General features: G+C 47.0%; 8 non-coding genes and 2 pseudogenes across 8 annotated transcripts; all 10 read left to right on the top strand.

Moving 5' to 3' along the window:
- The first annotated feature begins 230 nt into the window (after window positions 1-230).
- On the top strand, window positions 231-390 carry LOC130306901 (U2 spliceosomal RNA; annotated as a pseudogene).
- Window positions 391-1,083: 693 nt separating this feature from the next.
- LOC130306896 (U2 spliceosomal RNA) lies at window positions 1,084-1,270 on the top strand. The gene has a single exon (XR_008856178.1). It is a non-coding gene; the product is annotated as a U2 spliceosomal RNA (small nuclear RNA).
- A 2,093-nt stretch (window positions 1,271-3,363) lies between these two features.
- LOC130306900 (U2 spliceosomal RNA) lies at window positions 3,364-3,523 on the top strand (annotated as a pseudogene).
- Window positions 3,524-4,216: 693 nt separating this feature from the next.
- Window positions 4,217-4,400, top strand: LOC130306895 (U2 spliceosomal RNA). Its single transcript, XR_008856177.1, has one exon. It is a non-coding gene; the product is annotated as a U2 spliceosomal RNA (small nuclear RNA).
- A 2,105-nt stretch (window positions 4,401-6,505) lies between these two features.
- Window positions 6,506-6,696, top strand: LOC130306880 (U2 spliceosomal RNA). Its single transcript, XR_008856164.1, has one exon. It is a non-coding gene; the product is annotated as a U2 spliceosomal RNA (small nuclear RNA).
- Window positions 6,697-8,786: 2,090 nt separating this feature from the next.
- On the top strand, window positions 8,787-8,977 carry LOC130306879 (U2 spliceosomal RNA). Its single transcript, XR_008856163.1, has one exon. It is a non-coding gene; the product is annotated as a U2 spliceosomal RNA (small nuclear RNA).
- Window positions 8,978-11,067: 2,090 nt separating this feature from the next.
- Window positions 11,068-11,258, top strand: LOC130306878 (U2 spliceosomal RNA). The gene has a single exon (XR_008856162.1). It is a non-coding gene; the product is annotated as a U2 spliceosomal RNA (small nuclear RNA).
- Window positions 11,259-13,343: 2,085 nt separating this feature from the next.
- On the top strand, window positions 13,344-13,534 carry LOC130306877 (U2 spliceosomal RNA). Its single transcript, XR_008856161.1, has one exon. It is a non-coding gene; the product is annotated as a U2 spliceosomal RNA (small nuclear RNA).
- Window positions 13,535-15,624: 2,090 nt separating this feature from the next.
- LOC130306876 (U2 spliceosomal RNA) lies at window positions 15,625-15,815 on the top strand. The gene has a single exon (XR_008856160.1). It is a non-coding gene; the product is annotated as a U2 spliceosomal RNA (small nuclear RNA).
- A 2,094-nt stretch (window positions 15,816-17,909) lies between these two features.
- Window positions 17,910-18,100, top strand: LOC130306875 (U2 spliceosomal RNA). Its single transcript, XR_008856159.1, has one exon. It is a non-coding gene; the product is annotated as a U2 spliceosomal RNA (small nuclear RNA).
- The last annotated feature ends 202 nt before the right edge of the window (window positions 18,101-18,302 follow it).

The following is an 18,302-nucleotide window of genomic DNA, read 5'->3' as shown; positions in this document are numbered from 1 at the left end:
TGGCAAATCCGGGTTATGGATTGCATTTAAAAAGGCCCCGTGGGAGTGCAATGGGCCCCTGTCTTGCTGCTTAGCAATAATGGTATGGGTTTAGGTTCTGCTGTGTGTACTGGTGGTTGACTGCCCCCCAGCCCAGAGTGTGCATGGAAAATTGTCTGGCAGCCTCCCTGACAGCAAGCAGTGATAGTGCCCATGAAGGGGACCTTGTTGGGCCCGCCCCTTTCACGGTTATCGCTTCTCGGCCTTTTGGCTAAGATCAAGTGTAGTATCTGTTCTTATCAGTTTTCATGCTGGTGGGGATGGGTGCTGCATGGAGGATGCAGGTGTACCAGGGCTTTCCGGGGCTGGTTCTGAGGAATCAGCTCGACGGCTGCCCCGATGTGACCTGTTCCCTCCGGGTCTCGCCATGAGGCTGAGAGGGTCTAGAGCCGAGGTACTTTTGTGCCTCGGGGAGTGGTGACCCTGAGGTGCCGAAACTCACTGGGAGAATAGACTCACTGAGTTGAAGCACGGGCACCATAATCTCTTCACCTTGTGGCACTCACCTCTTGATTCCCGGCCTTCTGGCTAGGATCAGAGAAATTTTTATAGATCCGGCCGGATGTCCGGGCAGTATATCTGCACACATTCACTTATTTATTTCTTTTTTGTCTCACTGTGTCACTTTTTGCGTGTTGTGTGTTCACAGGATTGGTCAGGATGCGGTAGCCCTTCTGGGTGTCCCTCCTGGCGGTCTAGGGGAGGTGTGTGTGGCCATTAGGTTCCGCACCTCCCTGCAAACACCCCGGGTACTCCTGCTTTGGCAGGGTACCTACCGTAATCGGCTCTGCGGGCAGATACCTTGGCTAACGCCAAGGGGGATGCCGGGAGCATTTGTGGTCCCCTAGTAGCTTCGGCGAAAAGGGACATCGAACCTGGAACCTCGCAGGTACCTTTTGGTCCGGAGGCGAAGGGTAAGGTTTGTTGGGGGGCCTCTCTCCTATCGGAGAAGGGCTTGCGATAGACCGCATCCTTTGTGCACGTTTTTTTAGTGTAACACGTTTGCACTTTTTCTTGCACTTTGGGTGAATCGAAAGCACGTTCCTCGGCTTTAGATAAAAAAAAAAAAAAAAAAAAATCTGTTCTTATCAGTTTAATATCTGATACGTCCCCTATCTGGGGACCATATATTAAATGGATTTTTGAGAACGGGGGCCGATTTCGAAGCTTGCTTCCGTCGCCCTATGCATTGACCCGATATGGCAGTATCTTCGGGTACAGTGCACCACCCCCTTACAGGGTTAAAAAGAAAGATTCCTACTTTCATTGCTACCTGCTTGCTGGCTAGCCAGCTAGCCAGCCCTGTGGGCCTTGCTGCTGCTGCAGCCAAAAAACAAAAGGTGGTGCTGCTGCTGCTTCTGCTGCTTCTGCTTCTGCTTGTGTCTGGCCCCTGTTGGAGCGTCCAGGCACAGGACTTCTGCTGCTGCTGACTAAATGGCCTCCTTAATTGGATCATTTGAGTAGCCAGCACACCTGTGCAGGTAGGGCATGACATGATAGGCAGCTGCCTTGATAGCGGGTGGGTGCTGAATGTTCCTAATTGACAAAATAAGATTAATGCTTATGAAGAAATATAAAATCTCATCCCTTCCCCAATATCGCGCCACACCCCTACCCCTTAATTCCCTGGTTGAACGTGATGGACATATGTCTTTTTTCGACCGTACTAACTATGTAACTATGTAACATAACATGGGGGGGGGGGGGGGGTCTCCTGGCTGTTCACACAGGTGTGTCATTGCTGTACATTGACCATGCATTGCTTCTGTGGTATTGCAAAGGCAAAGACAAATGCTTCCAGCCATCCATTGCACTAATGGATTGGTCATCAGCTGGCTGTCTATGTCCCGCATCAATATAGACCAAAGTACAGAGGGTTAGGCTATGCTATTGTGCACCTACCTGATGCATCAGAAGGTGCGAGGCCCTTGCTAAATTCTGTGCACAGACTTTGAGATCTATGCTTTAGACTGTATCTAAACCTGCTCCAACATGGACTGACATTCTGGCCTACTTTCAGCCGATGCGACTTGTCTGTCGCTGAACAGTCGCTTTTTATGTATTCAGCACCTATGTATAATGTTGTAAAAATGCTCTAGAAGCTAAAGTCGCAGAAATGTCACACATATTTGGCCTGCAACTTTCTGTGCGACAAATTCAGACAGGAAAAATCAGTATAAATCCTTAGAAAATTATCCCCCAGTGTCTCCATCTGCTGGCGGTATTGAATAAGCATTGCTGCACTGATGGGGTATGCATTAGACGAAAAAAAAGAAGAAAAAGAAGAATAATACGCCCAGAAAAGAGGCGAAAAGGAGAAAAACGTAAAAAAACGTGAAAAAAAAGTAAGAGGAAGAGAAGGGAAAAAAAGGTGGAAATGGGTTTAAAAGTGATTTCGGCGGAGAAATATATATATATATATATATATATATATATATATATATATATATATGCGCACACACACACATAGATATAAACGTATTCTCCGTTGAGATATTGCAGCCGCTGCTGTGTCCAGGCCCAGGAGCCTTAGCACTGTGCTGTGATGTCACTCAATACCACTGACATCACTAGGTGTAAACAACATCTCTCCTTTGCTGTGTATGTGACTATGGAGCTGTTTGGTGATGTCGTCTATTACGGCCTTCATAGAAGCAACAGGAGATTGTTGCATCCATCTTGAACCCTCAGAACTACAGTGCTATGATGTCACTCACTTCCACAGGCCTTGCAGAGTGTAAACAACAACAACCCAGCTTTGTTGTGTATGTAACCAAAGGGATTTGTGATGTCACCTAGAACCTTCACAGCAGCGACAGCTTTATGAGGAGCATCAGCACTGCTCTGCCTGAGCAGAACCATCACCGCCATAGGTTGTCAAATAACCCGGATTTAACCCACACAGGTAAGTCCAATGGGGTGCAGGCATGTCCTTTATGCTTACAGCTTCCCGTGGGTGTTGGTTTGATACCGTTTGGGGACAGCCAAGGAGGCATCTGCAGGCAACAAAGGTAGGTGTGTGCTTGTGTGTGTGTTTCCTATGCAGATCCTAAGCCCAGTGTCACATGCAAGTAGGAGGAGTAAGAAGGGTTCCTGGCAAATCCGGGTTATGGATTGCATTTAAAAAGGCCCCGTGGGAGTGCAATGGGCCCCTGTCTTGCTGCTTAGCAATAATGGTATGGGTTTAGGTTCTGCTGTGTGTACTGGTGGTTGACTGCCCCCCAGCCCAGAGTGTGCATGGAAAATTGTCTGGCAGCCTCCCTGACAGCAAGCAGTGATAGTGCCCATGAAGGGGACCTTGTTGGGCCCGCCCCTTTCACGGTTATCGCTTCTCGGCCTTTTGGCTAAGATCAAGTGTAGTATCTGTTCTTATCAGTTTTCATGCTGGTGGGGATGGGTGCTGCATGGAGGATGCAGGTGTACCAGGGCTTTCCGGGGCTGGTTCTGAGGAATCAGCTCGACGGCTGCCCCGATGTGACCTGTTCCCTCCGGGTCTCGCCATGAGGCTGAGAGGGTCTAGAGCCGAGGTACTTTTGTGCCTCGGGGAGTGGTGACCCTGAGGTGCCGAAACTCACTGGGAGAATAGACTCACTGAGTTGAAGCACGGGCACCATAATCTCTTCACCTTGTGGCACTCACCTCTTGATTCCCGGCCTTCTGGCTAGGATCAGAGAAATTTTTATAGATCCGGCCGGATGTCCGGGCAGTATATCTGCACACATTCACTTATTTATTTCTTTTTTGTCTCACTGTGTCACTTTTTGCGTGTTGTGTGTTCACAGGATTGGTCAGGATGCGGTAGCCCTTCTGGGTGTCCCTCCTGGCGGTCTAGGGGAGGTGTGTGTGGCCATTAGGTTCCGCACCTCCCTGCAAACACCCCGGGTACTCCTGCTTTGGCAGGGTACCTACCGTAATCGGCTCTGCGGGCAGATACCTTGGCTGACGCCAAGGGGGATGCCGGGAGCATTTGTGGTCCCCTAGTAGCTTCGGCGAAAAGGGACATCGAACCTGGAACCTCGCAGGTACCTTTTGGTCCGGAGGCGAAGGGTAAGGTTTGTTGGGGGGCCTCTCTCCTATCGGAGAAGGGCTTGCGATAGACCGCATCCTTTGTGCACGTTTTTTTAGTGTAACACGTTTGCACTTTTTCTTGCACTTTGGGTGAATCGAAAGCACGTTCCTCGGCTTTAGATAAAAAAAAAAAAAAAAAATCTGTTCTTATCAGTTTAATATCTGATACGTCCCCTATCTGGGGACCATATATTAAATGGATTTTTGAGAACGGGGGCCGATTTCGAAGCTTGCTTCCGTCGCCCTATGCATTGACCCGATATGGCAGTATCTTCGGGTACAGTGCACCACCCCCTTACAGGGTTAAAAAGAAAGATTCCTACTTTCATTGCTACCTGCTTGCTGGCTAGCCAGCTAGCCAGCCCTGTGGGCCTTGCTGCTGCTGCAGCCAAAAAACAAAAGGTGGTGCTGCTGCTGCTTCTGCTGCTTCTGCTTCTGCTTGTGTCTGGCCCCTGTTGGAGCGTCCAGGCACAGGACTTCTGCTGCTGCTGACTAAATGGCCTCCTTAATTGGATCATTTGAGTAGCCAGCACACCTGTGCAGGTAGGGCATGACATGATAGGCAGCTGCCTTGATAGCGGGTGGGTGCTGAATGTTCCTAATTGACAAAATAAGATTAATGCTTATGAAGAAATATAAAATCTCATCCCTTCCCCAATATCGCGCCACACCCCTACCCCTTAATTCCCTGGTTGAACGTGATGGACATATGTCTTTTTTCGACCGTACTAACTATGTAACTATGTAACATAACATGGGGGGGGGGTCTCCTGGCTGTTCACACAGGTGTGTCATTGCTGTACATTGACCATGCATTGCTTCTGTGGTATTGCAAAGGCAAAGACAAATGCTTCCAGCCATCCATTGCACTAATGGATTGGTCATCAGCTGGCTGTCTATGTCCCGCATCAATATAGACCAAAGTACAGAGGGTTAGGCTATGCTATTGTGCACCTACCTGATGCATCAGAAGGTGCGAGGCCCTTGCTAAATTCTGTGCACAGACTTTGAGATCTATGCTTTAGACTGTATCTAAACCTGCTCCAACATGGACTGACATTCTGGCCTACTTTCAGCCGATGCGACTTGTCTGTCGCTGAACAGTCGCTTTTTATGTATTCAGCACCTATGTATAATGTTGTAAAAATGCTCTAGAAGCTAAAGTCGCAGAAATGTCACACATATTTGGCCTGCAACTTTCTGTGCGACAAATTCAGACAGGAAAAATCAGTATAAATCCTTAGAAAATTATCCCCCAGTGTCTCCATCTGCTGGCGTCTCCATCTGCTGGCGGTATTGAATAAGCATTGCTGCACTGATGGGGTATGCATTAGACGAAAAAAAAGAAGAAAAAGAAGAATAATACGCCCAGAAAAGAGGCGAAAAGGAGAAAAACGTAAAAAAACGTGAAAAAAAAGTAAGAGGAAGAGAAGGGAAAAAAAGGTGGAAATGGGTTTAAAAGTGATTTCGGCGGAGAAATATATATATATATATATATATATATATATATATATATATATATATATGCGCACACACACACATAGATATAAACGTATTCTCCGTTGAGATATTGCAGCCGCTGCTGTGTCCAGGCCCAGGAGCCTTAGCACTGTGCTGTGATGTCACTCAATACCACTGACATCACTAGGTGTAAACAACATCTCTCCTTTGCTGTGTATGTGACTATGGAGCTGTTTGGTGATGTCGTCTATTACGGCCTTCATAGAAGCAACAGGAGATTGTTGCATCCATCTTGAACCCTCAGAACTACAGTGCTATGATGTCACTCACTTCCACAGGCCTTGCAGAGTGTAAACAACAACAACCCAGCTTTGTTGTGTATGTAACCAAAGGGATTTGTGATGTCACCTAGAACCTTCACAGCAGCGACAGCTTTATGAGGAGCATCAGCACTGCTCTGCCTGAGCAGAACCATCACCGCCATAGGTTGTCAAATAACCCGGATTTAACCCACACAGGTAAGTCCAATGGGGTGCAGGCATGTCCTCTATGCTTACAGCTTCCCGTGGGTGTTGGTTTGATACCGTTTGGGGACAGCCAAGGAGGCATCTGCAGGCAACAAAGGTAGGTGTGTGCTTGTGTGTGTGTTTCCTATGCAGATCCTAAGCCCAGTGTCACATGCAAGTAGGAGGAGTAAGAAGGGTTCCTGGCAAATCCGGGTTATGGATTGCATTTAAAAAGGCCCCGTGGGAGTGCAATGGGCCCCTGTCTTGCTGCTTAGCAATAATGGTATGGGTTTAGGTTCTGCTGTGTGTACTGGTGGTTGACTGCCCCCCAGCCCAGAGTGTGCATGGAAAATTGTCTGGCAGCCTCCCTGACAGCAAGCAGTGATAGTGCCCATGAAGGGGACCTTGTTGGGCCCGCCCCTTTCACGGTTATCGCTTCTCGGCCTTTTGGCTAAGATCAAGTGTAGTATCTGTTCTTATCAGTTTAATATCTGATACGTCCCCTATCTGGGGACCATATATTAAATGGATTTTTGAGAACGGGGGCCGATTTCGAAGCTTGCTTCCGTCGCCCTATGCATTGACCCGATATGGCAGTATCTTCGGGTACAGTGCACCACCCCCTTACAGGGTTAAAAAGAAAGATTCCTACTTTCATTGCTACCTGCTTGCTGGCTAGCCAGCTAGCCAGCCCTGTGGGCCTTGCTGCTGCTGCAGCCAAAAAACAAAAGGTGGTGCTGCTGCTGCTTCTGCTGCTTCTGCTTCTGCTTGTGTCTGGCCCCTGTTGGAGCGTCCAGGCACAGGACTTCTGCTGCTGCTGACTAAATGGCCTCCTTAATTGGATCATTTGAGTAGCCAGCACACCTGTGCAGGTAGGGCATGACATGATAGGCAGCTGCCTTGATAGCGGGTGGGTGCTGAATGTTCCTAATTGACAAAATAAGATTAATGCTTATGAAGAAATATAAAATCTCATCCCTTCCCCAATATCGCGCCACACCCCTACCCCTTAATTCCCTGGTTGAACGTGATGGACATATGTCTTTTTTCGACCGTACTAACTATGTAACTATGTAACATAACATGGGGGGGGGGGGGGTCTTCCTGGCTGTTCACACAGGTGTGTCATTGCTGTACATTGACCATGCATTGCTTCTGTGGTATTGCAAAGGCAAAGACAAATGCTTCCAGCCATCCATTGCACTAATGGATTGGTCATCAGCTGGCTGTCTATGTCCCGCATCAATATAGACCAAAGTACAGAGGGTTAGGCTATGCTATTGTGCACCTACCTGATGCATCAGAAGGTGCGAGGCCCTTGCTAAATTCTGTGCACAGACTTTGAGATCTATGCTTTAGACTGTATCTAAACCTGCTCCAACATGGACTGACATTCTGGCCTACTTTCAGCCGATGCGACTTGTCTGTCGCTGAACAGTCGCTTTTTATGTATTCAGCACCTATGTATAATGTTGTAAAAATGCTCTAGAAGCTAAAGTCGCAGAAATGTCACACATATTTGGCCTGCAACTTTCTGTGCGACAAATTCAGACAGGAAAAATCAGTATAAATCCTTAGAAAATTATCCCCCAGTGTCTCCATCTGCTGGCGGTATTGAATAAGCATTGCTGCACTGATGGGGTATGCATTAGACGAAAAAAAAGAAGAAAAAGAAGAATAATACGCCCAGAAAAGAGGCGAAAAGGAGAAAAACGTAAAAAAACGTGAAAAAAAAGTAAGAGGAAGAGAAGGGAAAAAAAGGTGGAAATGGGTTTAAAAGTGATTTCGGCGGAGAAATATATATATATATATATATATATATATATATATATATATATATGCGCACACACACACATAGATATAAACGTATTCTCCGTTGAGATATTGCAGCCGCTGCTGTGTCCAGGCCCAGGAGCCTTAGCACTGTGCTGTGATGTCACTCAATACCACTGACATCACTAGGTGTAAACAACATCTCTCCTTTGCTGTGTATGTGACTATGGAGCTGTTTGGTGATGTCGTCTATTACGGCCTTCATAGAAGCAACAGGAGATTGTTGCATCCATCTTGAACCCTCAGAACTACAGTGCTATGATGTCACTCACTTCCACAGGCCTTGCAGAGTGTAAACAACAACAACCCAGCTTTGTTGTGTATGTAACCAAAGGGATTTGTGATGTCACCTAGAACCTTCACAGCAGCGACAGCTTTATGAGGAGCATCAGCACTGCTCTGCCTGAGCAGAACCATCACCGCCATAGGTTGTCAAATAACCCGGATTTAACCCACACAGGTAAGTCCAATGGGGTGCAGGCATGTCCTCTATGCTTACAGCTTCCCGTGGGTGTTGGTTTGATACCGTTTGGGGACAGCCAAGGAGGCATCTGCAGGCAACAAAGGTAGGTGTGTGCTTGTGTGTGTGTTTCCTATGCAGATCCTAAGCCCAGTGTCACATGCAAGTAGGAGGAGTAAGAAGGGTTCCTGGCAAATCCGGGTTATGGATTGCATTTAAAAAGGCCCCGTGGGAGTGCAATGGGCCCCTGTCTTGCTGCTTAGCAATAATGGTATGGGTTTAGGTTCTGCTGTGTGTACTGGTGGTTGACTGCCCCCCAGCCCAGAGTGTGCATGGAAAATTGTCTGGCAGCCTCCCTGACAGCAAGCAGTGATAGTGCCCATGAAGGGGACCTTGTTGGGCCCGCCCCTTTCACGGTTATCGCTTCTCGGCCTTTTGGCTAAGATCAAGTGTAGTATCTGTTCTTATCAGTTTAATATCTGATACGTCCCCTATCTGGGGACCATATATTAAATGGATTTTTGAGAACGGGGGCCGATTTCGAAGCTTGCTTCCGTCGCCCTATGCATTGACCCGATATGGCAGTATCTTCGGGTACAGTGCACCACCCCCTTACAGGGTTAAAAAGAAAGATTCCTACTTTCATTGCTACCTGCTTGCTGGCTAGCCAGCTAGCCAGCCCTGTGGGCCTTGCTGCTGCTGCAGCCAAAAAACAAAAGGTGGTGCTGCTGCTGCTTCTGCTGCTTCTGCTTCTGCTTGTGTCTGGCCCCTGTTGGAGCGTCCAGGCACAGGACTTCTGCTGCTGCTGACTAAATGGCCTCCTTAATTGGATCATTTGAGTAGCCAGCACACCTGTGCAGGTAGGGCATGACATGATAGGCAGCTGCCTTGATAGCGGGTGGGTGCTGAATGTTCCTAATTGACAAAATAAGATTAATGCTTATGAAGAAATATAAAATCTCATCCCTTCCCCAATATCGCGCCACACCCCTACCCCTTAATTCCCTGGTTGAACGTGATGGACATATGTCTTTTTTCGACCGTACTAACTATGTAACTATGTAACATAACATGGGGGGGGGGGGGTCTCCTGGCTGTTCACACAGGTGTGTCATTGCTGTACATTGACCATGCATTGCTTCTGTGGTATTGCAAAGGCAAAGACAAATGCTTCCAGCCATCCATTGCACTAATGGATTGGTCATCAGCTGGCTGTCTATGTCCCGCATCAATATAGACCAAAGTACAGAGGGTTAGGCTATGCTATTGTGCACCTACCTGATGCATCAGAAGGTGCGAGGCCCTTGCTAAATTCTGTGCACAGACTTTGAGATCTATGCTTTAGACTGTATCTAAACCTGCTCCAACATGGACTGACATTCTGGCCTACTTTCAGCCGATGCGACTTGTCTGTCGCTGAACAGTCGCTTTTTATGTATTCAGCACCTATGTATAATGTTGTAAAAATGCTCTAGAAGCTAAAGTCGCAGAAATGTCACACATATTTGGCCTGCAACTTTCTGTGCGACAAATTCAGACAGGAAAAATCAGTATAAATCCTTAGAAAATTATCCCCCAGTGTCTCCATCTGCTGGCGGTATTGAATAAGCATTGCTGCACTGATGGGGTATGCATTAGACGAAAAAAAAGAAGAAAAAGAAGAATAATACGCCCAGAAAAGAGGCGAAAAGGAGAAAAACGTAAAAAAACGTGAAAAAAAAGTAAGAGGAAGAGAAGGGAAAAAAAGGTGGAAATGGGTTTAAAAGTGATTTCGGCGGAGAAATATATATATATATATATATATATATATATATATATATATATATATGCGCACACACACACATAGATATAAACGTATTCTCCGTTGAGATATTGCAGCCGCTGCTGTGTCCAGGCCCAGGAGCCTTAGCACTGTGCTGTGATGTCACTCAATACCACTGACATCACTAGGTGTAAACAACATCTCTCCTTTGCTGTGTATGTGACTATGGAGCTGTTTGGTGATGTCGTCTATTACGGCCTTCATAGAAGCAACAGGAGATTGTTGCATCCATCTTGAACCCTCAGAACTACAGTGCTATGATGTCACTCACTTCCACAGGCCTTGCAGAGTGTAAACAACAACAACCCAGCTTTGTTGTGTATGTAACCAAAGGGATTTGTGATGTCACCTAGAACCTTCACAGCAGCGACAGCTTTATGAGGAGCATCAGCACTGCTCTGCCTGAGCAGAACCATCACCGCCATAGGTTGTCAAATAACCCGGATTTAACCCACACAGGTAAGTCCAATGGGGTGCAGGCATGTCCTCTATGCTTACAGCTTCCCGTGGGTGTTGGTTTGATACCGTTTGGGGACAGCCAAGGAGGCATCTGCAGGCAACAAAGGTAGGTGTGTGCTTGTGTGTGTGTTTCCTATGCAGATCCTAAGCCCAGTGTCACATGCAAGTAGGAGGAGTAAGAAGGGTTCCTGGCAAATCCGGGTTATGGATTGCATTTAAAAAGGCCCCGTGGGAGTGCAATGGGCCCCTGTCTTGCTGCTTAGCAATAATGGTATGGGTTTAGGTTCTGCTGTGTGTACTGGTGGTTGACTGCCCCCCAGCCCAGAGTGTGCATGGAAAATTGTCTGGCAGCCTCCCTGACAGCAAGCAGTGATAGTGCCCATGAAGGGGACCTTGTTGGGCCCGCCCCTTTCACGGTTATCGCTTCTCGGCCTTTTGGCTAAGATCAAGTGTAGTATCTGTTCTTATCAGTTTAATATCTGATACGTCCCCTATCTGGGGACCATATATTAAATGGATTTTTGAGAACGGGGGCCGATTTCGAAGCTTGCTTCCGTCGCCCTATGCATTGACCCGATATGGCAGTATCTTCGGGTACAGTGCACCACCCCCTTACAGGGTTAAAAAGAAAGATTCCTACTTTCATTGCTACCTGCTTGCTGGCTAGCCAGCTAGCCAGCCCTGTGGGCCTTGCTGCTGCTGCAGCCAAAAAACAAAAGGTGGTGCTGCTGCTGCTTCTGCTGCTTCTGCTTGTGTCTGGCCCCTGTTGGAGCGTCCAGGCACAGGACTTCTGCTGCTGCTGACTAAATGGCCTCCTTAATTGGATCATTTGAGTAGCCAGCACACCTGTGCAGGTAGGGCATGACATGATAGGCAGCTGCCTTGATAGCGGGTGGGTGCTGAATGTTCCTAATTGACAAAATAAGATTAATGCTTATGAAGAAATATAAAATCTCATCCCTTCCCCAATATCGCGCCACACCCCTACCCCTTAATTCCCTGGTTGAACGTGATGGACATATGTCTTTTTTCGACCGTACTAACTATGTAACTATGTAACATAACATGGGGGGGGGGGGGGGGTCTCCTGGCTGTTCACACAGGTGTGTCATTGCTGTACATTGACCATGCATTGCTTCTGTGGTATTGCAAAGGCAAAGACAAATGCTTCCAGCCATCCATTGCACTAATGGATTGGTCATCAGCTGGCTGTCTATGTCCCGCATCAATATAGACCAAAGTACAGAGGGTTAGGCTATGCTATTGTGCACCTACCTGATGCATCAGAAGGTGCGAGGCCCTTGCTAAATTCTGTGCACAGACTTTGAGATCTATGCTTTAGACTGTATCTAAACCTGCTCCAACATGGACTGACATTCTGGCCTACTTTCAGCCGATGCGACTTGTCTGTCGCTGAACAGTCGCTTTTTATGTATTCAGCACCTATGTATAATGTTGTAAAAATGCTCTAGAAGCTAAAGTCGCAGAAATGTCACACATATTTGGCCTGCAACTTTCTGTGCGACAAATTCAGACAGGAAAAATCAGTATAAATCCTTAGAAAATTATCCCCCAGTGTCTCCATCTGCTGGCGGTATTGAATAAGCATTGCTGCACTGATGGGGTATGCATTAGACGAAAAAAAAGAAGAAAAAGAAGAATAATACGCCCAGAAAAGAGGCGAAAAGGAGAAAAACGTAAAAAAACGTGAAAAAAAAGTAAGAGGAAGAGAAGGGAAAAAAAGGTGGAAATGGGTTTAAAAGTGATTTCGGCGGAGAAATATATGTATATATATATATATATATATATATATATATATATATGCGCACACACACACATAGATATAAACGTATTCTCCGTTGAGATATTGCAGCCGCTGCTGTGTCCAGGCCCAGGAGCCTTAGCACTGTGCTGTGATGTCACTCAATACCACTGACATCACTAGGTGTAAACAACATCTCTCCTTTGCTGTGTATGTGACTATGGAGCTGTTTGGTGATGTCGTCTATTACGGCCTTCATAGAAGCAACAGGAGATTGTTGCATCCATCTTGAACCCTCAGAACTACAGTGCTATGATGTCACTCACTTCCACAGGCCTTGCAGAGTGTAAACAACAACAACCCAGCTTTGTTGTGTATGTAACCAAAGGGATTTGTGATGTCACCTAGAACCTTCACAGCAGCGACAGCTTTATGAGGAGCATCAGCACTGCTCTGCCTGAGCAGAACCATCACCGCCATAGGTTGTCAAATAACCCGGATTTAACCCACACAGGTAAGTCCAATGGGGTGCAGGCATGTCCTCTATGCTTACAGCTTCCCGTGGGTGTTGGTTTGATACCGTTTGGGGACAGCCAAGGAGGCATCTGCAGGCAACAAAGGTAGGTGTGTGCTTGTGTGTGTGTTTCCTATGCAGATCCTAAGCCCAGTGTCACATGCAAGTAGGAGGAGTAAGAAGGGTTCCTGGCAAATCCGGGTTATGGATTGCATTTAAAAAGGCCCCGTGGGAGTGCAATGGGCCCCTGTCTTGCTGCTTAGCAATAATGGTATGGGTTTAGGTTCTGCTGTGTGTACTGGTGGTTGACTGCCCCCCAGCCCAGAGTGTGCATGGAAAATTGTCTGGCAGCCTCCCTGACAGCAAGCAGTGATAGTGCCCATGAAGGGGACCTTGTTGGGCCCGCCCCTTTCACGGTTATCGCTTCTCGGCCTTTTGGCTAAGATCAAGTGTAGTATCTGTTCTTATCAGTTTAATATCTGATACGTCCCCTATCTGGGGACCATATATTAAATGGATTTTTGAGAACGGGGGCCGATTTCGAAGCTTGCTTCCGTCGCCCTATGCATTGACCCGATATGGCAGTATCTTCGGGTACAGTGCACCACCCCCTTACAGGGTTAAAAAGAAAGATTCCTACTTTCATTGCTACCTGCTTGCTGGCTAGCCAGCTAGCCAGCCCTGTGGGCCTTGCTGCTGCTGCAGCCAAAAAACAAAAGGTGGTGCTGCTGCTGCTTCTGCTGCTTCTGCTTCTGCTTGTGTCTGGCCCCTGTTGGAGCGTCCAGGCACAGGACTTCTGCTGCTGCTGACTAAATGGCCTCCTTAATTGGATCATTTGAGTAGCCAGCACACCTGTGCAGGTAGGGCATGACATGATAGGCAGCTGCCTTGATAGCGGGTGGGTGCTGAATGTTCCTAATTGACAAAATAAGATTAATGCTTATGAAGAAATATAAAATCTCATCCCTTCCCCAATATCGCGCCACACCCCTACCCCTTAATTCCCTGGTTGAACGTGATGGACATATGTCTTTTTTCGACCGTACTAACTATGTAACTATGTAACATAACATGGGGGGGGGGGGGGGGGTCTCCTGGCTGTTCACACAGGTGTGTCATTGCTGTACATTGACCATGCATTGCTTCTGTGGTATTGCAAAGGCAAAGACAAATGCTTCCAGCCATCCATTGCACTAATGGATTGGTCATCAGCTGGCTGTCTATGTCCCGCATCAATATAGACCAAAGTACAGAGGGTTAGGCTATGCTATTGTGCACCTACCTGATGCATCAGAAGGTGCGAGGCCCTTGCTAAATTCTGTGCACAGACTTTGAGATCTATGCTTTAGACTGTATCTAAACCTGCTCCAACATGGACTGACATTCTGGCCTACTTTCAGCCGATGCGACTTGTCTGTCGCTGAACAGTCGCTTTTTATGTATTCAGCACCTATGTATAATGTTGTAAAAATGCTCTAGAAGCTAAAGTCGCAGAAATGTCACACATATTTGGCCTGCAACTTTCTGTGCGACAAATTCAGACAGGAAAAATCAGTATAAATCCTTAGAAAATTATCCCCCAGTGTCTCCATCTGCTGGCGGTATTGAATAAGCATTGCTGCACTGATGGGGTATGCATTAGACGAAAAAAAAGAAGAAAAAGAAGAATAATACGCCCAGAAAAGAGGCGAAAAGGAGAAAAACGTAAAAAAACGTGAAAAAAAAGTAAGAGGAAGAGAAGGGAAAAAAAGGTGGAAATGGGTTTAAAAGTGATTTCGGCGGAGAAATATATATATATATATATATATATATATATATATATATATATGCGCACACACACACATAGATATAAACGTATTCTCCGTTGAGATATTGCAGCCGCTGCTGTGTCCAGGCCCAGGAGCCTTAGCACTGTGCTGTGATGTCACTCAATACCACTGACATCACTAGGTGTAAACAACATCTCTCCTTTGCTGTGTATGTGACTATGGAGCTGTTTGGTGATGTCGTCTATTACGGCCTTCATAGAAGCAACAGGAGATTGTTGCATCCATCTTGAACCCTCAGAACTACAGTGCTATGATGTCACTCACTTCCACAGGCCTTGCAGAGTGTAAACAACAACAACCCAGCTTTGTTGTGTATGTAACCAAAGGGATTTGTGATGTCACCTAGAACCTTCACAGCAGCGACAGCTTTATGAGGAGCATCAGCACTGCTCTGCCTGAGCAGAACCATCACCGCCATAGGTTGTCAAATAACCCGGATTTAACCCACACAGGTAAGTCCAATGGGGTGCAGGCATGTCCTCTATGCTTACAGCTTCCCGTGGGTGTTGGTTTGATACCGTTTGGGGACAGCCAAGGAGGCATCTGCAGGCAACAAAGGTAGGTGTGTGCTTGTGTGTGTGTTTCCTATGCAGATCCTAAGCCCAGTGTCACATGCAAGTAGGAGGAGTAAGAAGGGTTCCTGGCAAATCCGGGTTATGGATTGCATTTAAAAAGGCCCCGTGGGAGTGCAATGGGCCCCTGTCTTGCTGCTTAGCAATAATGGTATGGGTTTAGGTTCTGCTGTGTGTACTGGTGGTTGACTGCCCCCCAGCCCAGAGTGTGCATGGAAAATTGTCTGGCAGCCTCCCTGACAGCAAGCAGTGATAGTGCCCATGAAGGGGACCTTGTTGGGCCCGCCCCTTTCACGGTTATCGCTTCTCGGCCTTTTGGCTAAGATCAAGTGTAGTATCTGTTCTTATCAGTTTAATATCTGATACGTCCCCTATCTGGGGACCATATATTAAATGGATTTTTGAGAACGGGGGCCGATTTCGAAGCTTGCTTCCGTCGCCCTATGCATTGACCCGATATGGCAGTATCTTCGGGTACAGTGCACCACCCCCTTACAGGGTTAAAAAGAAAGATTCCTACTTTCATTGCTACCTGCTTGCTGGCTAGCCAGCTAGCCAGCCCTGTGGGCCTTGCTGCTGCTGCAGCCAAAAAACAAAAGGTGGTGCTGCTGCTGCTTCTGCTGCTTCTGCTTCTGCTTGTGTCTGGCCCCTGTTGGAGCGTCCAGGCACAGGACTTCTGCTGCTGCTGACTAAATGGCCTCCTTAATTGGATCATTTGAGTAGCCAGCACACCTGTGCAGGTAGGGCATGACATGATAGGCAGCTGCCTTGATAGCGGGTGGGTGCTGAATGTTCCTAATTGACAAAATAAGATTAATGCTTATGAAGAAATATAAAATCTCATCCCTTCCCCAATATCGCGCCACACCCCTACCCCTTAATTCCCTGGTTGAACGTGATGGACATATGTCTTTTTTCGACCGTACTAACTATGTAACTATGTAACATAACATGGGGGGGGGGGGGGGGGGGGGTCTCCTGGCTGTTCACACAGGTGTGTCATTGCTGTACATTGACCATGCATTGCTTCTGTGGTATTGCAAAGGCAAAGACAAATGCTTCCAGCCATCCATTGCACTAATGGATTGGTCATCAGCTGGCTGTCTATGTCACGCATCAATATAGACCAAAGTACAGAGGGTTAGGCTATGCTATTGTGCACCTACCTGATGCATCAGAAGGTGCGAGGCCCTTGCTAAATTCTGTGCACAGACTTTGAGATCTATGCTTTAGACTGTATCTAAACCTGCTCCAACATGGACTGACATTCTGGCCTACTTTCAGCCGATGCGACTTGTCTGTCGCTGAACAGTCGCTTTTTATGTATTCAGCACCTATGTATAATGTTGTAAAAATGCTCTAGAAGCTAAAGTCGCAGAAATGTCACACATATTTGGCCTGCAACTTTCTGTGCGACAAATTCAGACAGGAAAAATCAGTATAAATCCTTAGAAAATTATCCCCCAGTGTCTCCATCTGCTGGCGGTATTGAATAAGCATTGCTGCACTGATGGGGTATGCATTAGACGAAAAAAAAGAAGAAAAAGAAGAATAATACGCCCAGAAAAGAGGCGAAAAGGAGAAAAACGTAAAAAAACGTGAAAAAAAAGTAAGAGGAAGAGAAGGGAAAAAAAGGTGGAAATGGGTTTAAAAGTGATTTTGGCGGAGAAATATATATATATATATATATATATATATATATATATATATATGCGCACACACACACATAGATATAAACGTATTCTCCGTTGAGATATTGCAGCCGCTGCTGTTTCCAGGCCCAGGAGCCTTAGCACTGTGCTGTGATGTCACTCAATACCACTGACATCACTAGGTGTAAACAACATCTCTCCTTTGCTGTGTATGTGACTATGGAGCTGTTTGGTGATGTCGTCTATTACGGCCTTCATAGAAGCAACAGGAGATTGTTGCATCCATCTTGAACCCTCAGAACTACAGTGCTATGATGTCACTCACTTCCACAGGCCTTGCAGAGTGTAAACAACAACAACCCAGCTTTGTTGTGTATGTAACCAAAGGGATTTGTGATGTCACCTAGAACCTTCACAGCAGCGACAGCTTTATGAGGAGCATCAGCACTGCTCTGCCTGAGCAGAACCATCACCGCCATAGGTTGTCAAATAACCCGGATTTAACCCACACAGGTAAGTCCAATGGGGTGCAGGCATGTCCTCTATGCTTACAGCTTCCCGTGGGTGTTGGTTTGATACCGTTTGGGGACAGCAAAGGAGGCATCTGCAGGCAACAAAGGTAGGTGTGTGCTTGTGTGTGTGTTTCCTATGCAGATCCTAAGCCCAGTGTCACATGCAAGTAGGAGGAGTAAGAAGGGTTCCTGGCAAATCCGGGTTATGGATTGCATTTAAAAAGGCCCCGTGGGAGTGCAATGGGCCCCTGTCTTGCTGCTTAGCAATAATGGTATGGGTTTAGGTTCTGCTGTGTGTACTGGTGGTTGACTGCCCCCCAGCCCAGAGTGTGCATGGAAAATTGTCTGGCAGCCTCCCTGACAGCAAGCAGTGATAGTGCCCATGAAGGGGACCTTGTTGGGCCCGCCCCTTTCACGGTTATCGCTTCTCGGCCTTTTGGCTAAGATCAAGTGTAGTATCTGTTCTTATCAGTTTAATATCTGATACGTCCCCTATCTGGGGACCATATATTAAATGGATTTTTGAGAACGGGGGCCGATTTCGAAGCTTGCTTCCGTCGCCCTATGCATTGACCCGATATGGCAGTATCTTCGGGTACAGTGCACCACCCCCTTACAGGGTTAAAAAGAAAGATTCCTACTTTCATTGCTACCTGCTTGCTGGCTAGCCAGCTAGCCAGCCCTGTGGGCCTTGCTGCTGCTGCAGCCAAAAAACAAAAGGTGCTGCTTCTGCTGCTTCTGCTTCTGCTTGTGTCTGGCCCCTGTTGGAGCGTCCAGGCACAGGACTTCTGCTGCTGCTGACTAAATGGCCTC

This window comes from Hyla sarda, unplaced genomic scaffold (genome assembly GCF_029499605.1).
Source record: "Hyla sarda isolate aHylSar1 unplaced genomic scaffold, aHylSar1.hap1 scaffold_1410, whole genome shotgun sequence".
In the NCBI taxonomy this organism is placed as follows: domain Eukaryota; kingdom Metazoa; phylum Chordata; class Amphibia; order Anura; family Hylidae; genus Hyla; species Hyla sarda.
This window is presented reverse-complemented; position numbering and strand designations above follow the sequence as displayed.